The sequence below is a fragment of the Ixodes scapularis genome, unplaced genomic scaffold (genome assembly GCF_016920785.2).
Source record: "Ixodes scapularis isolate PalLabHiFi unplaced genomic scaffold, ASM1692078v2 PGA_scaffold8__174_contigs__length_109621045, whole genome shotgun sequence".
In the NCBI taxonomy this organism is placed as follows: Eukaryota; Metazoa; Arthropoda; class Arachnida; order Ixodida; family Ixodidae; genus Ixodes; species Ixodes scapularis.
Genome location: NW_024609883.1, coordinates 26667101 through 26682300, shown reverse-complemented (window position 1 = coordinate 26682300; position 15200 = coordinate 26667101).

Here is a 15200-nt window from a genome sequence, read left to right as displayed (position 1 = left end):
TTGGTTTACCAAACTCAACATCTAAACCTGAGTGTCAATTTTTGTATTTTCCAGTCTCGTGGTTTTTGGTCAAAATAGACACCCAGCAACCTAAATGAGACACCTGACTGCCCAAAAAATGGTTCATTTGTTTCGATTTTTAAGGCAGTTAGTTCATCAAACGAGAATTTTGGATACCCAAGCCTATCACGTCATCACGTTTTCCTGGAAATCCACAAAGAGCTAAGCACATGCACGAAAAAAGGGCCGGCCCGTCATATCGCCGCCCGCAGAGCCGAGAAAGCAACGCTTGGTCAAGGACTTCTATAAGATTCGCGTTCATTCTTGTACCAGACGTAACTTTCGCCCTGCTTTATTGTTCTCGAAGGTGGCAGTTCATTGCCGCCCCAAGCGCTCGACGCTCGAACCTTCTTTGCCGAACTTTCGAGATAGTTACGCGCAGACGCAGTAGATAAGCAGCTGCCCGCGACCTTGTCAAGTTAGTCTCGCTCTCGCTCTCTGTTACGCTGCCCTGCCTTATCGCCGCCTGCTATTCTGCTGCCTCGAGGCTCCTTACTTTTGTTGTTGAGCACAAGTTCGCCGATCAAACCTTTATTTTTTCAGTTCACTGTTCGTCCCCTCGTCACTTTCATTCGTGAGAATGGGGTGTTTGGCAGATCGTTTTTTCGCCCCGAGAACGATATCTCCTCGCCCCTCTGGCGGCCTTGGCCATGCATCGTATCGTTATCGCGTGTTGTTATCGGGGCGCAAAAACGATGTGCTAAAACTCTCTCATATAAATCAGATCACATTGGAATATGTGTAATTGGCTTCTTATATTTCCGATAACGGCGCACAGGCAATTTTATAGTTTTCAACGCGTTGGTGGTTTTATAGACCCTTTCCGAAATTCAGTCTGGCCACTTTGACACTATCATCATCTGTGGAACAGCATCTGTGCCATACCAATGGCGGCCTTCTAGTGACTGATAAAGAAAGACATTGAAGATGCCCGTAAGCGGATGATGCGAGGTCTGTACATTCGGGGGGTCAGTACGACGCGTCGTAGGAATGGAACCCAAGAGCTACGTAAGCGTTTATTTCTAATAACTCAGATTCAGTCAATCTGCGGGCGGCACGCAATCGGCTTTAAAGCACTTTGGTGTATAGAATTTTCTAGATGCATCTGAGTTGGTTGGACCTTTGTTCTGAATGCAGGTCCTTGGTCACCATCGAACTGTAAGTGATCGAGAAAGAGCTCACACTGAACAATTCCTCGCGTGCCGTTGACTTGCGAAGGTGACGGTGCCGATACAAATTCATTTCCTCCATTGATATGGCAAAACCTAAACTGCTTTACGAACCACCAGATGGCACTGAATTTCGGAAAGGGTCTATTGTGCATGTGTCTTGCAATTTGGCTCAGGACGATTTTCGCGTTTTGTTCTGCCCACATTTGCTGGAGACGTGAGCTCGGAGCGTAGGCAACTGGCCCCTTGCACGAGAACTGGCGCAGCCGTGCGCGTTTCAAAGAAAGCTCGTGCAGAGATAAACGAGCAAGGAACCAGGGATGTCAAATTCAGGATATAGAAAAATACCCCACTGTATCGAAGCGCCAGCACACACGATTTCTCACATTGATGTACAGGTCTGGGAGGAGATCCTACCGCCATCTGTTCGTTCAGAATCACACTAACCAAGGGTGGGGTTGCACTACAGTGTACAAGAATACCTGGGTAGTGTTGGGACCGGAGGGGCTCGTCTGAAGCGCGTGGAGTGACACTTTTGGAGTGACACTCATTTTGGAGTGACACTAAGTTTTCCCGTGTAGCACCAACACACTTGGAGTGTGTTTCGACTGGCTGAAGTGCACTCGCTTGTAGTGACACTAAACTAGCCCGTCTGACAGGGGTATAAACGACATCGTCTCACTTCCGGTACACGGTGGCGGAGCCCGCGCCGCGAGCTCCGTCGTCGGAGATGGTGCTCGAGAGCTCGAACAGGTCGGTTTCCGGTGAGATGACGGCGTTTCCGCTCTCGCGGCCAGTCTCGCAATTACTCGTGGTGGTTTCACGTGGTGGTCTCGCTCGAGACGGAAGAAACATCATAACCCAAGCGTTTTTGGTTCCGGGCCGGGCCGACGGGCGACTCTGGACCAGAGGCGTCGGGTGTGCGCGGTGTGCGCGGTGTGCGCAATCCCTGGCTAGCAAGTTCGCTTCCGAACGCTCCGAGGATGCCACCGCGCTCGCCTTGCCAAACCTCGCCGACCGCGACCGCACCAACCGAACCCCGCGGCCGAAAAACTCCGGCCTAACCAGGAACGGCACCGAGGTAGGCCGGTCGTGGGTAGGAGCTGCTAGTTCTGCGCTACCATGCAGTACTCGGAGCTCTCGGCGTCGTTCGTGCTTGCGCGGATGTCTTTAGGGTTTCCCTCTGACGCGCAAGTCGCGCCTGCTTGGATGCGTGGATACTTCGACGGCGATCGCTTGGCAGCTCGTGCAATCGTTCCGTCATCGTGGAAAAAAAACAAAAAAAAAAACGTGGTGCTGGTGTAGGAAGGTATGCATAGATCCTGCAAATGCGTGTCGAAGTTCTTCATGTAACCCTACCGCGATTTCAAGGTCAGGCGAGCCAATAAATTGGGTCATTCAGCTGTCAGTCTTTAAGGCTTTTGGGAATTCAGAAGGCGTTCGGTGTACCTTTATTCGCCGCACCAACAGCGTGCAGCACAAGTACAAGCTCTTGCTGTTCCGCTGTCCCCGCGCACTTTTTCATCGAAGTCGTCGTCGAACAAACACCTTTTCTACGTTTCGACGAGACGGGAGCCATGTTTAAGCGCGCGCCAGAAAGCCGGAACCGGAAACGTTAAAAGAATAGGCGTCAGATGGCGCCGCGGTACCAAAGTGCGCAGAAAGTGCGCCGTGAAGTTACGCTCCGATACCGCGCGCTCGAGCGCAGATGTCCGGAGTCCCGAGCTCACTAACTTAAAAAAAAAAATTGGGTTGCGTGTGTGTTTATACAGCCTAGAACTTGGTCTGCCTCACAGGGGCGACGAGTCTCCCAGCTGTAGATGAGCAATTTTGCCAGTGCGGTACAGCCGCTAGCCTGGGGTCTTTAACGTGCATCACGCAGTAGTGATACACGACCGCACGCCGGTACGATGCTCATCCAGATCGAAACGGGCGGGGGTGGGGCTCGAACCCAGGATCCCTGTGTTCTGCAGCGCGAGCTTTCGCTCCACGTGCTCCGAGCTGGTGTGCGCTAGACCACTCGGCCACCGATCCCCCCTGCTCACTAACTTAACGCGCCCGATGGCTGCATCTGTCTCCGCGTCAGCGAGCCAGGTAAGCATGCTCCACCATTTGGGTTCATTTCATAATCAAGGGGGCTAAGCTCGGCGCGGCGACATCGAGGCGACTTCTCCGCCAAACTCGCCGACCGCCGCGATTGGTCGGCGCCGTGCATGACGACACGCGCCGACACTCCCTAGATCGTGACTTTAAACGGAGGGTTTGAGGCGGTCGGAGAGTTGCATATTCGGAACTCGCGGCGAAATGCGGTGACGTCACTGTGACGTGGCAGAAGCCGCCGCGGATGGGAAAAGCTTGCCGGCTCCAACCTAGGCGAGTTTGGGCGAGTTGGGCGCGAGATCAGGGAGAAGCGTCCAAAATGGCAGCGCTTTCGTTCGTGTTTTGCCGTCGGCATAGGTATTTAAACCACGCCAATGTGTTGGACATGGACGACGTTGATTTTCAACAACACTATCGCCTTTCGAAAGGCGTGGTAAGGTGGCTGTGCGATGAACTGCGTGGCGAACCGGGCTTGAGGCGATGGAGCCGTGAATGAACCGTCGCCCCCGTCGTGAATCCTACATCCAAATTCTACAAAGTGAATCCTAGAAACAAATGTGTTTTTACGGCAATCTGCAACCAGGAACGCAATTTACCATTACCTACAGGCTTCTACAATTATTTTGATGGGTTGCTGTGCTGCGTAGATGCAAGATAAACGCCCTTGATAAAATTCAAACTAAAATAGATGATAGAAGAAAAGCAATATACATGAATGGCGCAGACTAACAACTGTGTAATTTCTTTCTCATCTTTCTTCTTCCACACCGTATTTTGACAAACAAATTGGCCGTTAGTTGTTTATACAGCAGGAGAACATGCCAGAACATTGCGACATTGTCACCTACTGTAGATGAGCAATTTAGCCAGTGCAGTATGACTGCTAGCCTAGGGTCTTTAACGTGCACCACGTAGTAGTGATACACGACCGCATGCCGGTACGATGCTCATCAACATCGGAAAGGGCAGGGGTGGGGGTGAATCCACAATCCTGGGTTCTGCAGCGCGAGCTTTCGCTCCCCGTGCACCCTATTCTGAAAAAAAAAAATATTGTGGCTGTGTGGCGGTGTGGGGGGAAAAAGATGAGAAAGAAATTACACAGTTGTTAGTCTGCTCCATTCCTGTATGTTGTTTTTCGTCTATACTCTGCCTTAGTTAATATCTTTATCAAGAGCGTTTTTCTTGCATCTACGTGGCGCAGCAAACCATCACAATGTCTAGTCAACTAGCCCACATCCAAGCAATGTTTGTATAATTAGCATCCCTGCTGTTACCTATTCTTATTTGTCATTTACGATTTAAATAAAAAAAAATTGGGCTGTATGTACAGGGTGTCACAAAAGAAAATTTACACGGTATTTTTTACCGCAAAAATAAACTAGGCGTCGCCGAACGCTCATTCTCCGCCCAAAGGTAGCGCTAGAGGTCACAACCAGATGCCAAAGTTTCAGCCCGATCCGATAACTTAATCAAAAGTTATAAGTGATTTTCTGAAAATTTCAATGGGAAAATGGCGGCCGACGGAGTTTTCAAACACATGGGGCTCTATGGCAACAGAAACCGAAAACGGGCAAAAATGGGCTCCATTCTCCCATTGAAATTTTCAGAAAATTACTTATAACTTTTGAATAAGTTATCGGATCGGGCTGAAATTTTGTCACCTGGTTGTGACCTCTAGCTCTACCTTTGGGCGGAGAATGAGCGTTCGGCGATGCCTAGTTTATTTCTGCGGTAAAAAAGACCGTGTAAATTTTCTTTTGTGACACCCTGTATGTTGATACTGCCTAAAACTTGGTCTGCCTCAACGGGGAAGATTCTCCCAGCTGTAGATGAGAAATTTAGCCATGCAGTGCCGTACAACCGCTAGCCTGGGGTCTTTAACGTCCGTCCCGCAGTAGTGTTACACGACTGCACGCCGGTACGATGCTCATCAACATCGAAACGGGCAGGGGTGGGGATTGAACCCAGCATCCTGGGTTCTGCAACGGACCTTTCGCTCGACGTGCTCCGAGCTGGTGTGCGCTAGCCCAGCCGGCCACCGATCCCCCGATTTAAATAAAATAAAAACCCTTCACTGCGGAGCGTAGGGAAAAATCGGAGCTACGCTGGGGAACTCGCCGCCGCCGGGGGGGTCGGAAATGTAAGAGGGGGAGTGGGAAACTCGCCGGGGCGGAGTCAAAAGAAGCTCCTCCCCACCGTCGTGACGTGGCATCGGAGAGATTCCCGCCGGAGGCGAGCTTAGCCCCCCAGGTGCATGTGTATGGCTGAACCGCATGTCAGCGATTAAGCGAACGACGGTGACAGCGACGAGCGACGGAGATTTCCCACGGTCGCTCGTCGTGTCACTCGGTTTTTGGATTTCTAGAAGAGTAATCGCCGCTCATCGCCTTGGTCGCTTGCTGCCGTCGCTTTCATGCGGTTTGTCTCGTCGCTCGAGTGACCGAGCGACAATAATGCGGATCGTCGTCGCTTGTCTTGTCGCTCGCCAAATCGCTTACATGTGGTTTATATTTGATCGCCGCTAGACCGGCACCATATGTACGGTTCGCGCACGCTACCTTATTCCCTCTCACATTGTTTATGATAGTGCATATTTTTTTATTGCGGCTTTAGTTACATACCGTATTGGAACAGTCGGATGCAAATAAATCTGCCATGGCTGTAATGACTTTTTTTTTCTTTCTTATTTCAGATGCCTTGGGGTACAACGTTATCCACCACTGGAACCCCGACACTCCAGAAGATGTAGAAAACCTCGCCGACCGGCTGGAACACATGAATAATATCATGACAAATGTTTTACATTGTAAACTTTTTTTTAAAATAAAGTGAATTTTATTAGTTTACCAACTGCGTTGTCAATATTACCAGTTAAACTGGTTTCACTGCATGGAGTGGACCACTATACACAGTTGTACAGTATTACCAGTATACACATTTTCACAGTAAGACCGGTATGCACAGTTTCACAATAAGGCCAGTACTCAGAGTTTCAGTTTGTCCAGTTCAACCAATTTAACCAGTGGCAATAAGCCTGTTTGAACTGGCCCAGTTTGCAAAATTTTTCATAGGGCAGGCACTCACGGTAAAACCTAACATGTCTCCACAGTCACACAACATGAAAAAGGTGGCTGCCAGGATCGCTAGGTTGGACATTTGAGAAAAGGTACATGGAAGTGACGTAATGCAAAGGAGGAGCGTATCCTAGCAACACTCACGTGGCGGCTCTGCCCACTTTGACGCCGCTACGTCATCGCAAACTTGACACCCGTCACCCGTTTCAGCGACGTCCGGAGCCAACCACCGACGAGCGGAAGTAGCTACGCATTCCCTGAGGCGTCCCTACGCGCGGGATACGGGGTAGGATTTACTACGACGCGGGGAGCAGTTCCTGCGTTTAGCGAAGGAACGGCAACCAATCCTGTGCGTCGCTGGCCGTCGTATCTGTTCTAGTACAGGTAAAAGTATTGAAAAACAATCAAAACCTTTTGGGCGTTGTTAAAACAAACCGCTTTTTTGTACCCTTTTGCAATACATTTAAGAATTAATTGAAGAGAAAGTTGTTCCAATATTATGCGGGATGTGCGCTACGCGCCTTCTTCAAACCAAAATGTCGAACCACGAGGAGCCGGGTGTGCCGGGGGCAGCGGAGGGGTCGGCGGAACCAACGGGGAGCGCGCGAGTGACGGCTGCTTTAGTCAGAAACAATTTTTTTATCTTTCGAGAACTTGCCATTGCTGTGCTCAAATAAGAATGTTTGGCGCAACATCTCTGATAATTCTTTCAAAGTGGTCCAGTGTTTATATGATGGTATGCTAGTCAGAGAATATATATATATATTTTTTTCCTTTCGAAATTTAACTATTGTGCTCAAATAAGACCAGAGTGTTCAACAAGATATCTGTGATATATACTTAAGATTGCCCAATTGCTTACATGGTTCCAGTCGATGCTCAGTTTTACTTCCAAGAATGAAATATTACATTCCATGTTATCACACTTTTATTCATGAAGTCACAGTTTTTTCTTTAAGAAATAAAGCAATTTTCAAAACAAACTATATGTGCACTGTCTTGAGATAACACAATCACCTAACTTTGATGAAGTACCATAAAAGAGATAATAAAATGGAGCAGAAGGCAAGACGCTTTGAAGCATTTGTAAAATGAAACAATGTCCGTGACAACAATATCCCTGGTTCAATCAGCAACTAAAAAAGCAATCTCTGCAAAAGCAAGCATTTCTTTCTAGAGGTAGTCTAAATTACTTCTGAGTTCTTTGCAGGGGCAATCCAGATGACCTGTTGGTCTGGCAACTAAACCTCCGAACCTTTTCTGTCACTGTCGACTGCGTCTCGCGCCTTCTGCTCATAAAAATAAAAAAAAAAAAAAAGGCTGTATCGATTTCACCGCGATGCACTCGACACGTATCCGGAGGCAGCACGCTGGCTGTGTGACGAACTTCACAAGGTGTAGGAGCTGAAGAGAGTATGTAGCTTGTGGACGGCCATGACTGTGGAGCAGGAAGCGAAGTGTGCACTTTACGGCTTCCACGGGGAGGGCTTCACTGAGGGCAAGAATGTGACGGGGTCCTTGGTGGTCAGGACCTCAGTCGTGGTGGCGAGAGGTTCCCTGTCGCTGGCGGCGTCCGTGCTGGGCACCACCGCAGCGAGGGCGCTGAGGGGCTTCCCGACGGAGTCCCTGGTGGTCGGGACTACCGTCGTGGCGGCGGACCCCTTGCGTGTGGCGCTCCGCACGGGCACGTCTGCGGCGGGTTCCGAACCGGGCGACAAGGCGCTGCCTCAGAGCCTTCCCCCTGTCCAAGAGGCCGACCGGAAGGCCGACCGGAGGGCCGGCAGGAGCCAGCCTCTCGGGAGCCGACGCTGACCTCTCCGAGCTCGGCTCAGAACCGTCCGAGCTCGGCTCAGACTCCAACTCTGACTCTTCAGGGTCGGAGTCTGACTCCGGTTCTGGCTCGCTCGATGCAAGGCAGATGTAGTGGAGCACTGCACATGCCGAAATAATGGCGGTGGCTGTTGAAGGGTGGTAGTAATACAGAGCCCGGTGCCTTTGCAGACACCGGAATCTGTTTTTCAACAGCCCGATGCAGCGCTCCACAACAGACCTGATCGAGGAATGCGCCTTATTAAACCGGCCGCAAGCGGTGGAGGTCGCGTGGTTCCCGGGGACAGGGGTGATGAGCCAAGGCTCCAAGGGGTAGCCGCTGTCACCTGCACATGTAGAGGATGGAACATATTACATTCTTTACTTTTTAAAATAAAAGGCAAGAAAACAGCTGTGTGCAACTATGGGCCGGTTGCACCAACGTCGCTTAGCGCAAAGCGGAGTTTAGCCGGGAACTTAAGCTTAGTTTCGGTTTCGTTCGGTTGCACCAAACTCGCTTATCGCTAAACCTAGCACTAAACTACGCTTAACTTAAGCGCTCAACATTGGGCGCTTTGCTTCTGGTTGTTTCTTAATCCTGGATTAAAAACATGGCGGCTGGTTTGTCACGGTCGACGCGGTGGACGAAATTGGTTGTGCGAAGTGTTTTAGGCTACATCAGCGTGAAAGTCTCGACAAAATGACTTTCGATTGTGACAAGGATGCAAAATATTGTCGCGTGAAGTGTTTATCGACCCCTGTTTTCAAGTTGGCTCTCCACTTTCAGGGCGTGTTAGCCCTAACCGAGAAACGTACGGAGCTGTGGGGCTCACGTCTGTATTCCCGTTGGTTCTTCTGTCAACGAGATTATTCGTATGTACTTACTAATTTTCGCATAGCTGTAACGTATTGTTATTTACCATCTTGTTTATTTACACTTGCAGCGCGTATCCTTCAATCTGATCAGCGCGTTGAATAGTGGCAGTACATGATCTCGGCGATCAGCTGATTGTCGACACCTCTGCCGTTTGCATTAGATTGCGGCGCTTAAGTAATAAAACATCGAAAATTCAATTTCTTTCGTTTTCTGAGTTTTGAGACAATCTTCAGTGAATTTTCCTTATCTCGCGAGTAGAATCTTGGCTTCAGAAAACTGTATCGTTTCATAACTGTAACTTTTTTGGTGATCGCATTTTTTTTATATACTTTGCTTTATACCTTTCATTCGTTTCCCGAGAACGAGATACTGTTGTTTCCGAGTTGTGCTCTGTGATGGTGTTTTCCCTTTACTTTTGTCGTTTGTTGTCATTGTGACGATGATTGAGACTATATACCGGAACACGTTTTCAATAAAATTCAGTTGAAAGTTGCGCCTTGTTGTGTCCTCCGTAACTTTTTTGGTGATCGCGATTTTTTAGGAATATTTTGCTTTATATCTTTCATTCGTGGTGACGACAAATCGTAACGACTACTATGCTAGATTCGTTCATTGCTGTATCGGGGCAGGCTGGGGCAGGTGATGCGAAGAGACGGCCATTCTTATCGACACAATGTAATGTACTAGTGGGAGTTTTTTTTTTTTTTTTTTTTTTTCTGAACTCGACAGTGTGAAACTGAAGTCCGTTTGAGGCTGCAGCGGATGTTCAACGACGGTACAGTGCAGTTCTGTCACCTTGCTGATAGCAACGAGTACCGTCGATGCAAGGAACTCTTGACCTGACCTCTCGACGACTTCTATTCGAAAATTTCCGGGCATTTTCGCAGCTGCCGTGGCGAGTTCGTCACTGTTTTGAACTTCATCGGTCTCAGGCTTGACTTGGTTTTAGTAGTCACCTTACCTACCTACTTATATCCATGATGTTTTGTCTTCAGCGATGTAGCGAGTAGAGTGTCCTTCTCGCGTTCGGTGAGATTTGGGGCCCCCGATGGCTCCTTCGCCTCAAAATGTGAGCACGAAAACTACTACCACTGTCAAAATATCCTGTTATCAACCGATATTAAACACACAATCAAAGATGTAAAGATCATTCGTGTTTATTTGAAGCTTTGACTTCTGTTATTGAAAGTTAAACGAAAAAATGATTGAATTTGGAGGCCTTTAATTTGTTACTCACCGAAGAAATACAGCGAAAAGCAGACGCCGACGACGACTACTACGGCAGTTTTTCTTTTTTATTTTTTGTTTACATCACGTGATTCCTCTCCACCAATCGTATTCGTCGCTCTGAGCGTTCCCTAGTTTGCTCTGTTTGTCCCTAGATTCCCTACGCAAATCCAGCGTTTAGCTAGGGGCGCGTCTGTAAAGCCGGCTTAACGTTGGTGCAACCGGAATTTAAACTCGTGCTTACCTAAGCTCGGTTTAGGGCGCTAAGCCGGCTTAGGAAAGCGCCGCTTTGGGTTAAGGCAAGCGGCGTTGGTGCAACCGGCCCTATGTCAATTATAATGCAACTTAAGTGTGACTTAAAAGTGTGTTAATATTTCTGCACTACAGTATCAGTTTACATTATGATTAATTAGCACCAGCTTGCCTGCAAACTCCCTGTTATTTCATGTAACTATGTGTTTTCCTGGTGGGTTGTATGGGATGTGTGCACGATTCCTCAGGGGTGCTGTGTTGTATGCAAGTGCATTATTAGGCCCTTGCATCCGACAGATAAAAGCTCTGTTGCTTTTGGGAGTGTGGCCGTGACCTTAGGCACGGGCAGAGCAGAACACGCTGGCCTTGTCTTTGGCAAGCAAGGGGATAAGGCGCCAGTTCGACGAACCTCTTTCCTAATCTTCGGTGGAGTTGGAGATGGGGAAAAGAGAGGGGGTGGTTAGATTGGAAAGGAGTCAGGTCCTGTTGGGACACGGAGGGTCTAATAGGAGGAGCTATATAGGCAGACCGAAGAAGAAGGGTCAGGGAAAAGAATCCAGTGTGTGGGACAGAGACGACCCGAGGACAGATTTGGCGAGCCCCAAGTGGCCAAGGAGGAATTGATCCCATTCCGTACAAACTGACGACCGTCAAAGCGACCAGGCGAGCACTCAGGGATCGGCGAAAGAGCTCCAACTTCATGCAAAAACCAACCAGCAAGAGGGTACAGGCAGACAGTAACAGTGAGTGGGCCGAACCGGACAACGACTCGCACTGCGGTTGCATGCCTTGCATAGTCTATCACTGTCGTGATATTGGTCTAGTGTGGCTTTCGTAGCCTGCAGAGTGTGAGAGTTATGTGGACATAAACAGAGATTAATGGCCAAACTTTGGGTGTTGTCTCACTTCAAGGAGTTCCAGCAACTGTGTCTGTGTGCCTCACAACAAGCACAGTACGTGTGGTACTGTGGCTTTCAAGCAGTGGGAGCCACCGTGTGCGTAAGGAATGAATTTAGTATGCTCACCAAGCAGGAACCGGCCGTCGCGTGGCACCTGCCCTTGCTCGAGTTGGCTTCGTAGCCAGGAAAATTGCCACACGAAGGAGTCGTGCACCGACCCGGGATACCGTTGGTCGATGCACATTATCCGGCAGTCGGCGTCACACACCTGAAAGTGAGAGAGATATTGACATGTAATTACATGAATCCACAAGTAGTAGATTCTACTTATGGTTCACAAAGCAGTCGCAATTTCAGAACCTTGTAAGTTATTTTGTCTGACACATGCATGTCAACACACCTTCCTGGATGCAAGGTACAACTAACTACCTTAAAACAAAAATGATGTTTTTTTTTTTTTATTCTTTTTTTTTTTTACGGAAGCTTGCACGTCTTAACAGACAAGTATTATTTTTGGGAGAAGTGTCTCACGGCTCAAATGTTACGTAGAGCACACGCTCGCGCAGTCGTGAGACCCCACAGCCCGCAGTCATAAAACGGCATACTTAAACCGTATCGGCAATACGTTTTTTTTTTTTTTTTTCTAGAGATTTGGGGCGCGTTTTGACAACGTAACATGAGTGTACTTACCACCATCGCGTTGAGGGCGTAGAAGTACTTGCGGCACCAGTACGCCGCCTTCGTGACGGCGGGGTCGTTCTTGGACGGGCCGACGATGGAGACCATGGTCCCGTCCACGCAACTGATGACGCCGGGTATCCTGCCGAACAGCCTGAAGCCCTTCTCCACGTCGAACCTCTCGCTCGGCGTCTCGGGGAAGTGGATCCAGCCACGCTGGACCCCGAGACGACGCACGATAGCGACGGGCACGGCGCGGACCGCAACGCTGACTGTCTTTTGGTCCCGCGCTACATGTTCGTCGCTCGCCACCATGCCTTGGAAGCTCCCCGTGCCGTAGAAGCGCAGTGCACACAACACTTGAAGCTCCACAGTCACTGATGACCGTCCACGAGGTACGCACTCTCCCCACCTCCGGTTCCTCGCGAAGTTCGTCGCACAACCACCGCATCACGATCTTGGGTAGGCGGTATTGCTTCCAAAAGATCTCCTCCGGGAGCTCGAATGCATCGCGGTGTTCCCGATACAGCCTTTCTGGCGAAAAAAAAAGCTCTATTGAAGAAAAAGACGAATTGACGAGACAGCGACGCCTCGCCGCCGAACACATGCTGCCAATGACACCTAGTTCCGAGCAAGTACCTTTTGAAACGTACTCGGTACAAAACGAAACGTCATTTTGTTGTCACGTCCGGTAGCCGACTCCGCCCAGTTTTGCCGACTCCGCCCACATTTTTCTAGGGAAATTACGTCACTTTTGTTTCCAACCAATCAGACGTGATGACGTCACTTCCGTGTACTAAAAAAAGGTACATGTACAATGTCGAACCTAGCTATCCAGGTATGACATCACCGTCGTCTTTTCAGCACGAGACAAGCTGAGGAAGCTTTGTCCTATGATAAATTCCCCACAAGAACGTCGCAAAGAATGCGACCAAAGGCGCAAGCAAACATATATACTAGAGCCACTAAATGAGCTACGCTTAGAGTATCGGCACTCCGTTCCCCGACATTGTTGTGGGCGCCGCCATTTTGGCTCGTATGCAGAGCAGACGCCACTGCCGATCGTCATGATTCAAAAGTGCCACTTCCTCGGCATTCGGTTCGGTGTTAGAAAGGTTATGTAACATTGCTTTGCTCTGCCGCGAACTGTTTGAACATTTGTGGAGGGCGGAAAAGCGCTTCCTGTGATTTCAGATAAAGCTTCAGATAACTAGCAACCATGATTTTAAGACACAATATGGCCAAGTGACGTTACTCTGAAACGTAGCTTATTTAGTGGCACTAATATATACCTTGCCAAAGCCAGGTTATATATGAAATACCTTTCACCTGAGCAGAGTATATGTTGGTCAGTCTCGCCGGTGCGGGAACACCAAATTACGTGAACACGCTGCGTCACTCAAATGAACACCATCGGGGCATCTAGCAGTGCACGTAAGAGACTGTCAGTGCTAGCCGATACTTACAAAGACAAGGGTCCTTCGAAGGTTCCGTGAGAACATATCAAGGCAACTATAGGAAGTATTCACTGGCGGCCATAGCTGTGTGCGCGACTGCTGAGCTGAGCGCGTGCTGTCGGCGAGTTTCCACAGTTCTTTTGCAACGTGCATTCCGCACCATCAAGATTGCCGGTCTTTGCAGCCCATTAATGTGAGTTCGTTGTGAGCATGCGCTCTAAACATCACCCTCAACTATGGCGTCCAGTGAATACTTCCTATACGAGGCAATGACCATAAAAGAAAACGTGAACTCGTGTGTCAGTGCACCATCAGTGGCATTAACTGACAATGAACTTCATTACCTTAACTTTCCTACTTGAGGTCGTTTCATTGGTTTACTGCGGGCAACTTCCTCTTCCTTTCTTTCTGCTAATTCTTAGCTTTTTTTTAACGTAGCGCTCTCCTCTTCCTTTATTGTTATTTCTCAGTTCTTTCAACGTAACTTCCTCTTCCCATGAAGGCAATTCCATTTCGGAAATTTTTACACACCGAAAAGAAAGACGAGAGAGAAACGCTACCGTTTTCTCGCCTTCTGTGTGATTTTTAAAACGACAGTTATGGGTTAGCGCTTGTTCCGTCAGTTTTTACTTGGCCTTCGCACTATTTATTTCGATATATGTTTGTCTGGGTTGTTATGCCGGTAGGTGGTTTTCCAGAAATAAACCAGTTGTCAGTCAGCGCTTGGTCTATGTGTTCCTCGTTCTTTGTCCTCCGTACTTTTGGCGCTGTTTCTCTCTTCGTAATCAGCAAAATATTTTTTTTCATCAAAATTAAAAATGGGACATGGTTGTTCGTTCTCATCTGAAAACGCCGAAATGTAGCAGTGAAACGGCACCACTATCACATTCCTGTACCAGAAGAACTGCTTACGAGAAGTGTTCTCAGTTCTGGAAGCTATGAGTGCTTTCTGGCAGCTAGTTCTTGACAAAGAAAGGTAACTCGTGTGCACATTCGCCACGCTTTGGGGACGATACAGGTTCTCGAGAGTACCGTTTGAACTCAGCACTGCCCCTGAACTTTTTCAACAGGCCATTGATACCGTGTTCGAGGGTCAAGGCATTGTGATGCCATACTTCGGTGACATTTTGGTAGCGTCAAGAACGCCAAGAGAGCATCCAGTCTATCTGCAAAAGATGCTTACCACAGCACGTGACAACCTCAAACTGAACCCTGACAAGCTCAAGTTGGGACTGCCATCGGTCACCTACCTTGCCCTAGCAAAATGGACAATTGGGCGAGTTGGTAAGAGTTCATAATTACTTACAGCGCGACTGGGACAAGGACAGAAAGAGGAGAAACACAGAAACAGCGCTTGTCCTGTGTTTCTGTGTTTCTCCTCTTTCTGTCCTTGTCCCAGTCGCGCTGTAAGTAATTATGATACCTTGCCCTCCTTCTCTCCTAGCAGGACATTACCCTTGACCCCAACAACGTGAAGGCAGTGAGCGCAATACCAGTGCCAACTGATTACTTGGGTTAGTCAACTTACCTCATGAAATTTGTCCCACACTTCTCAGCAAATACATCAACTCTGCTGGAACTTCTCAAGTCCGATGTGG